General features: G+C 37.2%; 1 long non-coding RNA gene across 1 annotated transcript; it reads right to left on the reverse strand.

Moving 5' to 3' along the window:
- Positions 1 to 1,727: 1,727 nt before the first annotated feature.
- LOC126293202 (uncharacterized) lies at positions 1,728 to 9,548 on the reverse strand. Its single transcript, XR_007552253.1, has 2 exons — positions 9,471 to 9,548; positions 1,728 to 2,413 (listed from the first exon to the last, which is right to left on the reverse strand). It is a non-coding gene; the product is annotated as an uncharacterized LOC126293202 (long non-coding RNA).
- Between the last annotated feature and the right edge of the window lie 227 nt (positions 9,549 to 9,775).

Genomic DNA, 9,775 nt, shown 5'->3' on the forward strand with positions numbered 1-9,775 from the left:
GATTATCACAGAACAGATATGCCTCATGGGTCACAGTTCAACAAAAACCCAAAGTTTGTAAATTGGTTCTGAGCAGGCATATTTTTTTTCTTCCCTCTGCTCTTGCTTCTGCACATCTCTGAGGTTCAAATTACAATTACTTGCTCTTCTATCAGGTCATAAATGCTGAACCACGAAGGCCTCTGAGGCCAATAACAGAACACTAATAATAAAAACCCTGTAAGTGGCCTGTCAGCAGTGAGCAAGATGCTGTGGAAATGTGAGACCTTGACTTAAAGACTGTAGTAAACAAGGCACAAATGTTTCAGCTAATTAGAGGCCCAAAGAGGATTTTATTGCTAACCTATCTGACAGTGCAGTCTGTTGAAATTGGAAACAACTATAAACTGTTTCCCACTCCCCAACCTGCATTTATTACCCCCCCCCCCCCCCCCCAGATTTCTGTTCATCAATTCACCAACACGTTATTTTTTCCACACAACATAGTAAGCTGAGGCAGTAATCACTTGGTATACTGTTCTGACCTCCATTCTCATCCTTTCAACACTCAAGTACAATATAATATAAGATTTATGTGTATGTACATTTGTGTGAGCACTCAAAGAGCTTCTGACACCTTACGACAGTATGTGAATTTTTATAGTTTGGAGACTTAATATCTACATAATTTATGTGGTATAGTACTTTTAGGTCAGTATATTCGTGGGTTTAAGGATATATAGTTTTGGAGTCTAAAACATTCCTCACAACACTAGATAAAATTTCCTGTTTTGTACTCGTGTCAAACTGAACCACTGAAATTCGTGTTTCTACACATGCATAATCTTCAAATAGTGACATATTTGGAGACAACAGCCTTTGTACAAATAAAAGCTCTTGCTGACGTGTGGACTGTGTGTTCAGTTTAAAGTTATCTGATGCTCTAAAAACCTAGTTTGCAAGGAAATATAAAATAAGTATTATTGTCAAATATTAATACTTTGTGAGATTCCATGTGACACTGAGCTTAGGAGTCTTATTTTATTAATTTAATTTATGTCATAATTCTCTGAATCTACAAATATTAAATGTTACTGTTATGAAAAAATTATTGCAGTTGCAGAATTACTGGAGGAAAAATAGTTTAAAATAGCTAAACTTCATTTAACATCTGAAGATGATAATGGACAAAAATATGTTTGCTTTTATCTTTGCAGCTACTATTGTTGTTGCAATTCAATTATCAAGTTTCAATAGTAGAATCTTATCTTTTGGAAAGATTTCAGTTTTTGCAGTAAGGTAAGTTACTGAGTAGAGACCTACTGCTAATTAATAATTATACATACAATCTAGGTAGAAGGTGTCTGTTATAAAGTCTATTTAATGAGTCATAAATGCAATGTGAAATGAAGGAAGTTTAATACAACCATTTAACATGCTCCAGCTATCCCACACCATTAGTTTTTGTAATTTTTTTGTTTACTCGTCCCTCATTCCTCCCAAAATGGAGAGAGCGGCCCACTGTCCAACTAAGTTCTTTTGAGCCCAGTCTAGCTGACACTGGGGCTGGGGAATCCCAATTCAGAATAACTTGTCCCATGGCATGGCATGGCATTTTTGAACTTGTGGCCTTTTACATAGTCACAGCAAGGGGTTTGTGGCTCACAGTACTAGATAGCCTGATCACATCTGCCATAAGCACTCAAATTAATATCAGGTAAAACAGTCTGCACAAGAAACCAAAATCATTAGAGGTCATTCACATTCATTCAGCACCTGGACTAAAGATAATAATGGACACCGTGGAAAAATTTAGGATTTCAAGATACAAGTAACCAAGTACTCACTAAAAGACTAAACCAAACATACAGGTATGGACGTAAATTAAAAACTTAAACATTATTTATGGCCCACAAAAATTATTGAAAGGATTGTTATGAACTGGCTTTCTAGATAATCGTCAAGACAACTTAGGAATAAACAGATATTGCACACAACAGCAGTAGCTGGAGTGAGTTCATAGGTGTACAAGGATTGTCTTTTCGAAGATATGACTTTTTACAACTAAGTATCTACACAGAACACAAGCATTATGAGATTCACAAAGAATCTATCAACAAATTATTTTATTTTACTTTATACTCGTAGATTAAGAGAATGAGAGATATAAATGTTCTTTATTTAGTAATGCTTTATCAGCATTAGCTTAACATACATAACATACACAGTCTCACAGCACTTGAAAGTGTGCTACAAGTTCTACTCTCAACAGCCCTGACTCATCTGTCACAGTAGGTACACTACCTGGTGAGCATCACGGCGGCGGTCAAACCTCGTTACAGCTGTTTGCACCTGGAATGAGGGTCCATACCCACCACAAATACAACAGTCACTAGTTATCTGATGGCAGAAGTTACTGCAGCACTGGACGCACCTGTAACAAATTAGGCCATGGAACAATCAGAACATTTCTGCCTCCCTGCCTCTAACACTGAATTATTTTGAATTGTTGTTCATCTTCTACAAACAAGCTCTGTAGTTCTGCAGTCTTATCTCTGATAATGTCCATGGAAATCAAAACACGGGAACACAGGGATACTTAGGCACACACGAGCACTGCTCTGGTGGAAAAATGTTCTAACCAGCCAATACATTTACGTAAAAAAAATATTAATCTGCCATCAGCACAAAGTTCAGCTTGAACATTCCAGTGCTTTACTGAGCACAGTTTATTAGAGTTAGCACGCCCATGACCTTCAACTTTTGAATTTGAACTGATTTAACAAGCCATTTGCTGGACCACAAATAAGTACAGGTTGGATTTGTGTAATTTTTGTAAATTTCACAAAGCTACAGCTGGAAGTTAATAGTTAACGGACCAACTGCACATTGGATTGCAGGCACGGGCAACATTGATACTTGGCAAACAATTCTTCAATGCAGTTTTATACCACCACATGCGGGCACTCTATACAAGTGTGAAGTAATCAGGGCAGCACATGGGCACTGACGTGCTGTGAAGAACCCATATGTTGCAGTTACAACAGCACCTGGTGACCTATGTGTAGGGGCTGGAAAGGGCTGAGGAAAGCTAGCGTTCTAATTATTAAAGAGGACTCCACTTGTCCCCTCCAGAGGACCTGTGTCAGAGGTGTAGGGAAAGGATGTAAATAAGCAGCCCAGAGGTGCAAATGGGGGCAGTCTTTACAGCATTCAGTCAGTTTCTAGAACCGGAGAGAATGACGATTGTTTAAGTCGCAGGTCAATCACGATGACATTCCAGTGACGGATATCGGAGGCCAACCAACCCACTGAAACTACCACCAACTTGATAGAGCAGCCAGGAATATGTTATGAATACTAGGAAATACTAACTTTGCAATACCTTCACGTCTTTTCTCACATGCAACTGGACTTTAAAGCTAGTAATGAAACTGAGAAAAATTGTTTTGTCTATGGAATTTGGTTTTAAAATGTGCCAAAAGAAATCAACTATCCTTTGCATTCAAAACAACAATTTAGAAAAAGGAAAACATTAGATTTTTACAAAAAAATGAAATATCAGAATTTACGTGGCCAGTGACTTGTCCAGCAAAAAGTGGATTCCAACAACAATGTAATGGAATCTTGTCACAGTAAATATGAGAGGACTACGGTTAAGAGTGCTAATCAACATATGTTGTAATATGCAGAGTATTCTCCTATAGACGTGTAGTATGTGACAGCATTCTAACTGCAAGAATTGGAGCGTATGCTACTACTAGTATTTGTGCAATCCAAACTGACACTCAGCACAATGGCTGATGGGAACAATCGTAATGATATTTTCCGTTTCCATACTCCACCACTGCAAGTTTCAGCTTGGAATGTGCTAATAGTACCCCCTTCCCTGCTTCTCAGTCAAACACTAAGGTGCTGCCACATGGACCAGGTCTTCATTTCACTTAGGCAGGTAAAAATATCAACCTATGTTGGGGTTGAAACCAAGACTACAGTATGTTTACCAAGCTTACCATTAAAAAATAATCTGTAAGAAAAAATTCATAGTAAAACAATACAAGTGATCAGTAGCAACTTTATTATATGTCAAGTTTTGCAGGAAAAAAAAAAAATTAAAAAATTCTTCCAATGAATTTTGATTGAAACATCAGCTGAGTAAACTGCTGGACAAAGATGAAAATTCAATACAAGTCATCAGCTTTGCCCAGTGATGCAACAAAAGCAACATGGCGACTATAGTGTGGTGTCAGTGGCGATTTTTTCAAGTGATCTAAGCAACAGATCAGACTCTCCCACTACCAGGTTTTTTTGTCTCAGACCTCAGGTTAAGCTACAGACCAATCTGCCACCACAACCACTTTTATTCTGCTTTCACATTCATGGGCTTTGCTAACTAAAAACAAAGCTGTTAATATAGAAACCAACAGAGCCCACAAGAAATAGGGGCATAACAATGAATGTGCAATGTCATGCTATCGGCTTGTCCACCAAACTTTGTCAATACTCGGCTTCATGTAGTGCCCACAGGAAATCAATATATAATAGAAAAGATATCCACTAAAGAACTTAACCCTTTACTGAGCTCATGGGGTCATTTCTGCCCATGTACATGATCCAACTTGCCGCATCCTGATGTGTGCTATCTACCACTGTTTACATTTGCAGTACCTTTCCACTCTTCACTGCAGTAAGCCATCAGTGTGTTCCCTGGCCCAGGCAGTCACCATCTAGTTCTGAGCCTCGCAAGACATTTCTGACCCCATGCCCCTGGGATTGCAATTCTCTATGAATATTGGTATAGATATAATTATTAATGAAGTACAATGAAATAAGCACTATATATATATTCTTTTCAACCTTTTACATATACTTAGTTGCACTGACAACCTTGCAGATGTTTCATTATCAGCTCTGTCAACACACCATTTCCAGTTGTCATATTTTCAGATGGCTGCAACCCACACAACCAAAAAAATATGGGAGGAATTTATTTGGTGGGAGAGGGATAAAGCAGATGAAGACATAGGACGAAGGGATACAAAAGGTGAGGACCATGAGGAGGAGATAGAGCATGCTTCTGGCACAGAACAAGAAGGAAGTGGATCTGAGGTAGAGTACTATGATAGACTTTTTCTATACAAAGACAAGTTTATAACATTGAAAAAGGAAACACCAGCCAGAACTCTGAAACGTAATATCATAACACATTTATGTGAAAGAAAGATGTACTACAGAAGTGTAGTGTGTCATTGATTCATTTTCTATTTTATTCGATGAACATTCAGTGACCTCAGTTGTTTATATAGTCAGTAAACAAATATTCCACGCAGTGGGATGCCAAACATATGGGAAGACACAGAAATCTTTAGTCTCACAATGTTATACAAATGATTTTTGTTTTTACTTAGGGTCATCAGATTTGCCGACATTCACACCCGTGAAACAAGAAGTAAACACGATAAATTAGCACCTGTGATGGAATTTCTCACTGCTATTAATAATAACTGTGAAAATGCATTTAGCCCAAGTGAATTCAGTGCAACTGATGAACACCTTATATCCTGCAGAGAGAAATGTCCATTTGGGCAATATTTGCTGAAAAAAACCCTAAATGTATAGAATAAAGGTTTTCACACTAGTAGACCCCAAAATGAATTATTTAGTCAACTCTAAAACATATGCAGGCACGCAACCGTAAGTACCATCTCGTTAAGACAACACAGTACTATCAATGGTGAACAGGTTGACTGAACCTGAGCAAATACCAACAGGAATGTAACTTGTGATATTGGGTTTACGAAGTAGCTCAGCTTCTCACCAAAAAGTTCACAGTTGTGGCCACCCTACGAAAAAATAAGTGTGAAATTCAACCAGAATTGCAGCCTAGTAAGCATAAAACAATATAGCAGTGTTTATGGATTCACTAAGGTATAACTTTAGTATCGTGTGTTACTACAAAAAAATTATATTACAATACATGAGATCAGTTGTGTGGAAATGTTTAATGTTGCTAGATGAACAAGAAGGTGGCCACTGGTCATCTTTTTCCATTTTCAAAATGTAATAGGTATAAATGCACATTTGCTGTATAACGTTGTCCTGAAAACTCTTTACCTACAAAGACAAAACTTCTTAAGAAGTATCTGTTGAAAATCACTTCAGAATGTGGCAATGTATAGATAATATCCCCAAGCTGTAAGGGTAAAAAAAAGGGGGTGGGGGAATCACATTTGGGAGAGGATATAAAACCGTCAGGAGTGACCCCTGACGCCCTCGGACCTTCTCGTGGGAGAGACAAAATGTGCCTCAGGAAAGATGACAAAAAACTTCACAGAAATGCTCAAGATGTAAATCCTTTATTTGCAAAGCTCATGCAAACATAATATGTGGAATCATCAATGATTTAGAATTAACTGTATTAGGAGTATTGGCATAAATTCTGCATATTGTTTGTGTTATTGTTATTTTCAACTGTATTCAATAAAATCATTCATGCATACAACCTTGTAGTTGTGACAACCACAGCTATGAGTATTGTATTGATGGACAACGAATGTTGGGGAAAAAAGAAAAATTCCGAGCCTTTCTGCTCTAATGTTTTAATCATATGTCACCTGAAGATGGGGCTTTAACACCATGAAACTGATAGTGGTAGAGTAATAAAGGACCAAAACAGAGCTGGTGTGGTTATTAATACCATCGTTCATGTTTGTCGGTTTCTAGACGAAGTATTTGTTTCCCCTATCCAGGACGAATATTTGAAAGACCATACAGTGAAGATTATAATTACCAAAATAACCAAATGTATATATTGTACGCGGGACATGAATGACCCAGTGCACCTACCCAAGGCTTAACATTGTCGCATGCTATTGAGAGCCTGCATGCATTTAAACGTGCAGTCAAGGATTATTAAACTCATCTAAAATGGTTAATCACTCCATGCCAAACCTTCTTCATCCTGAGCAAATTACCGGCTGATTTTGAGAATAATCAGTGAAAATTACTGTGAAAGTTTATATTCATACGTTTTACTCAGTATGACCGCATTTCTCTGGAATGATTCCAAAAACCAAAAAAGTCGAGAAATAAAAGAAAATACCAGAAACTAAAATGAGAAGTAATAAAATACAAAGTGCACATGTGGGATTAAAGCTGTAAGGATAATGTATGCAGTAAACAAATTTAAAAATACTCTAACAAAAATATGCATTTTTTGGATAAAGAAATTAACAATTAGTAAATAAATAATATGAACAGGAAGAAGGAGCTAAGTCATGATCTGCATCACTTCCAATGGCATGGTTGTTCACGCTGAACACTTGCCATCATATGAAGCAAAGTCTTGTGTCTGCTATTAAAAATAGTTAAAGATGAAACCAGCTGACGATTACGAGAGAGTTCATACAACCTGGATTTGTTTACGTTGCTCACTAAGTTACCACTTCCAGTTAGATTTTTACCCAGAGGATGACTACAGCAAAATATAACTTAACATTTATTAGAGTAGCAGTCAAGATGCTCGCGAAATTAAATACTATTAATGTCGGGCTTCTATGGATATTAATTCGAGTATTGCTAGTTTATTGACTGTCCATGTCATATTCGTTCCTGCATAGAAGTAGAGAAAAAGTCCCGATATATTTCTTACACACAAAAAAAGTGCTAACCTTTTTCGGCATTATTATGTTGATCACTTACTCGTGGTCTTATCATAAGATACTATACTCGAGGGTGAAAACAAAAAATGTAAATATGTAGAGCAAAATATAGGAAAGCACATAAAAAAACGTTATGATCACTACCAGAAAATGTTCGTCAACACGCCTAAAATGCCGGTAAACAAGAGTGAAAGACGCTGTTAAGAGATGGAATAAAAACCACGAAGAATAAACCTCCCGAGTAATACTTCAAATGTGTAATCGCCTGTTTATCTTGCGCAGTGTGGATCATCCGTAGAGCAAATTAAAAGAATTTCTGAATGACAACTCCTACTGAATACATAAATTTTTAGATACGATGTAGTAACTGTTAAAAAAAAAAAAGTGTAAAGAAAATTTATATTACAGTGTGACACGTTCCATACCATTACGAAATGTCGTATTCATAATCTATAGAACAAGGGTTAATGTATTGTATGTTAAGACCACACTCATAAATTGTACGCACGGCCCCATCACTACCGATGGCCGACCCGCACTCATGCAACCTGCAATAGTCAGTACTATTGATTGATGGAATCAGTACCGACTGGTGGCGCTAGTAAAGATAACCGTCACTAGGAGGCACCACATGCTGGTACAAAGCCATCAATGAAAAATCATTACAGTAGAGAGGAAGAAATTCGCACTGAATAAGAAATAAATATTCTTACAGAATCCTGTCCAGTACCAGCGGCATGGGATTCAAGTCAGAGTAAATGGTTCAAGTCTGCGAACATAGTATAATGAAATAGAAAAGATTTAGGTACAGGAAGAAGAAATGTGGCAGAGAGGCGTAATACAATAAACAAGAGATGAAAAGCTGACAAGCAATAATACAGTAAAAAGAATTATACAATACAGCAGCCAAACAGAAATCTTTGTAACTAAAATACAGGCGAAACACTGTGCCACGACATGAGTTAGAAGTTGCATATGTAGGTGCGTCTGCAGCAAAAATTTTAATTTTTTATACAAATGCCAAACTAAAAACTGCGCAATCAATTCGGTCATGAGAGTATAGCCTAGCACACAATTAGTCTGAAATATAATTATGCTGTCATGAGCTGGAGGAACCTTCGATACAAAACTGCAAACCACAAATATTCCACAAAATGTAATGCAATTACAAAACTAGAATTTTGACGCTAAAACCATAACAGAAACCTACAGGCGTTGAAAATTAAAAGCAGTACCTTCACAATAAAATATTAACACAGGGAGAAATATCCAGGATAAGACCACGGCCGGTAATTTATTACGTCAATTTTTCGTTGTCCTATCAGGGTAAAACATTTTTGAATAAAGAGCATTCTTAATATTAATTACTTCATGTTCGTCCAATGGTTGCTATGGCGATTGTCGAGAGAGCGCTATTTTGTAATGTTTTATACCAGTTTCCAATCCGCACTACGTTTTCTCTCTCTCTCTTAAATATTAAGACTCGTTGTAGTACATAACTCTTATCGTTTCTTGAAACCTACATCACATCTACTTTTCAATTTTGACTAGGCCTGTTTAGAATCACGTGCTCTTGTTTCAGTAAATTTATATAGCAAGTAAAAATTTACTTCAAATTTCCCCATGTACCTACGACAGCTTATGGAGATTTTTTTTGTTGTAGCGTTGATCAATTAGCTCAACGAATCTACAGGTTTACACAAGCTTTTTCCAATCTGTGCGTTACGAGATAGGAAGGCCGGTCATTAGGCAATGAGAAGCAACTAACCAACAAATAAGACTACGAGGATAAAACGACTACATGGGTAAAAGGAAACACATATTTACTACCTTCAGCATACAAGGGACACAACCACAAATCCGACATGAAATTCACAATTTCAAAGATATTAACACAAAACAGAAGTGACCTTGCCCTGCAGAGCCCTCTGTGGATAGGAAACTGAATTCTGTAAACAAAACAGACGTGATGGCGCCAAACCAACCTCAACGCAATGATGTACCGGTTCGTTACAATTAAACTTACGCTGTTTAACACGTTATAGCACGGAAACTAATTACCGTGTGAGTACCAAACTTGGTAGACTAATGTCAAGGGCATTGGGAAGAGAAATGATGCAGAATCAATTAACCTG

The sequence above is a fragment of the Schistocerca gregaria genome, chromosome 10 (genome assembly GCF_023897955.1).
Source record: "Schistocerca gregaria isolate iqSchGreg1 chromosome 10, iqSchGreg1.2, whole genome shotgun sequence".
In the NCBI taxonomy this organism is placed as follows: Eukaryota; Metazoa; Arthropoda; class Insecta; order Orthoptera; family Acrididae; genus Schistocerca; species Schistocerca gregaria.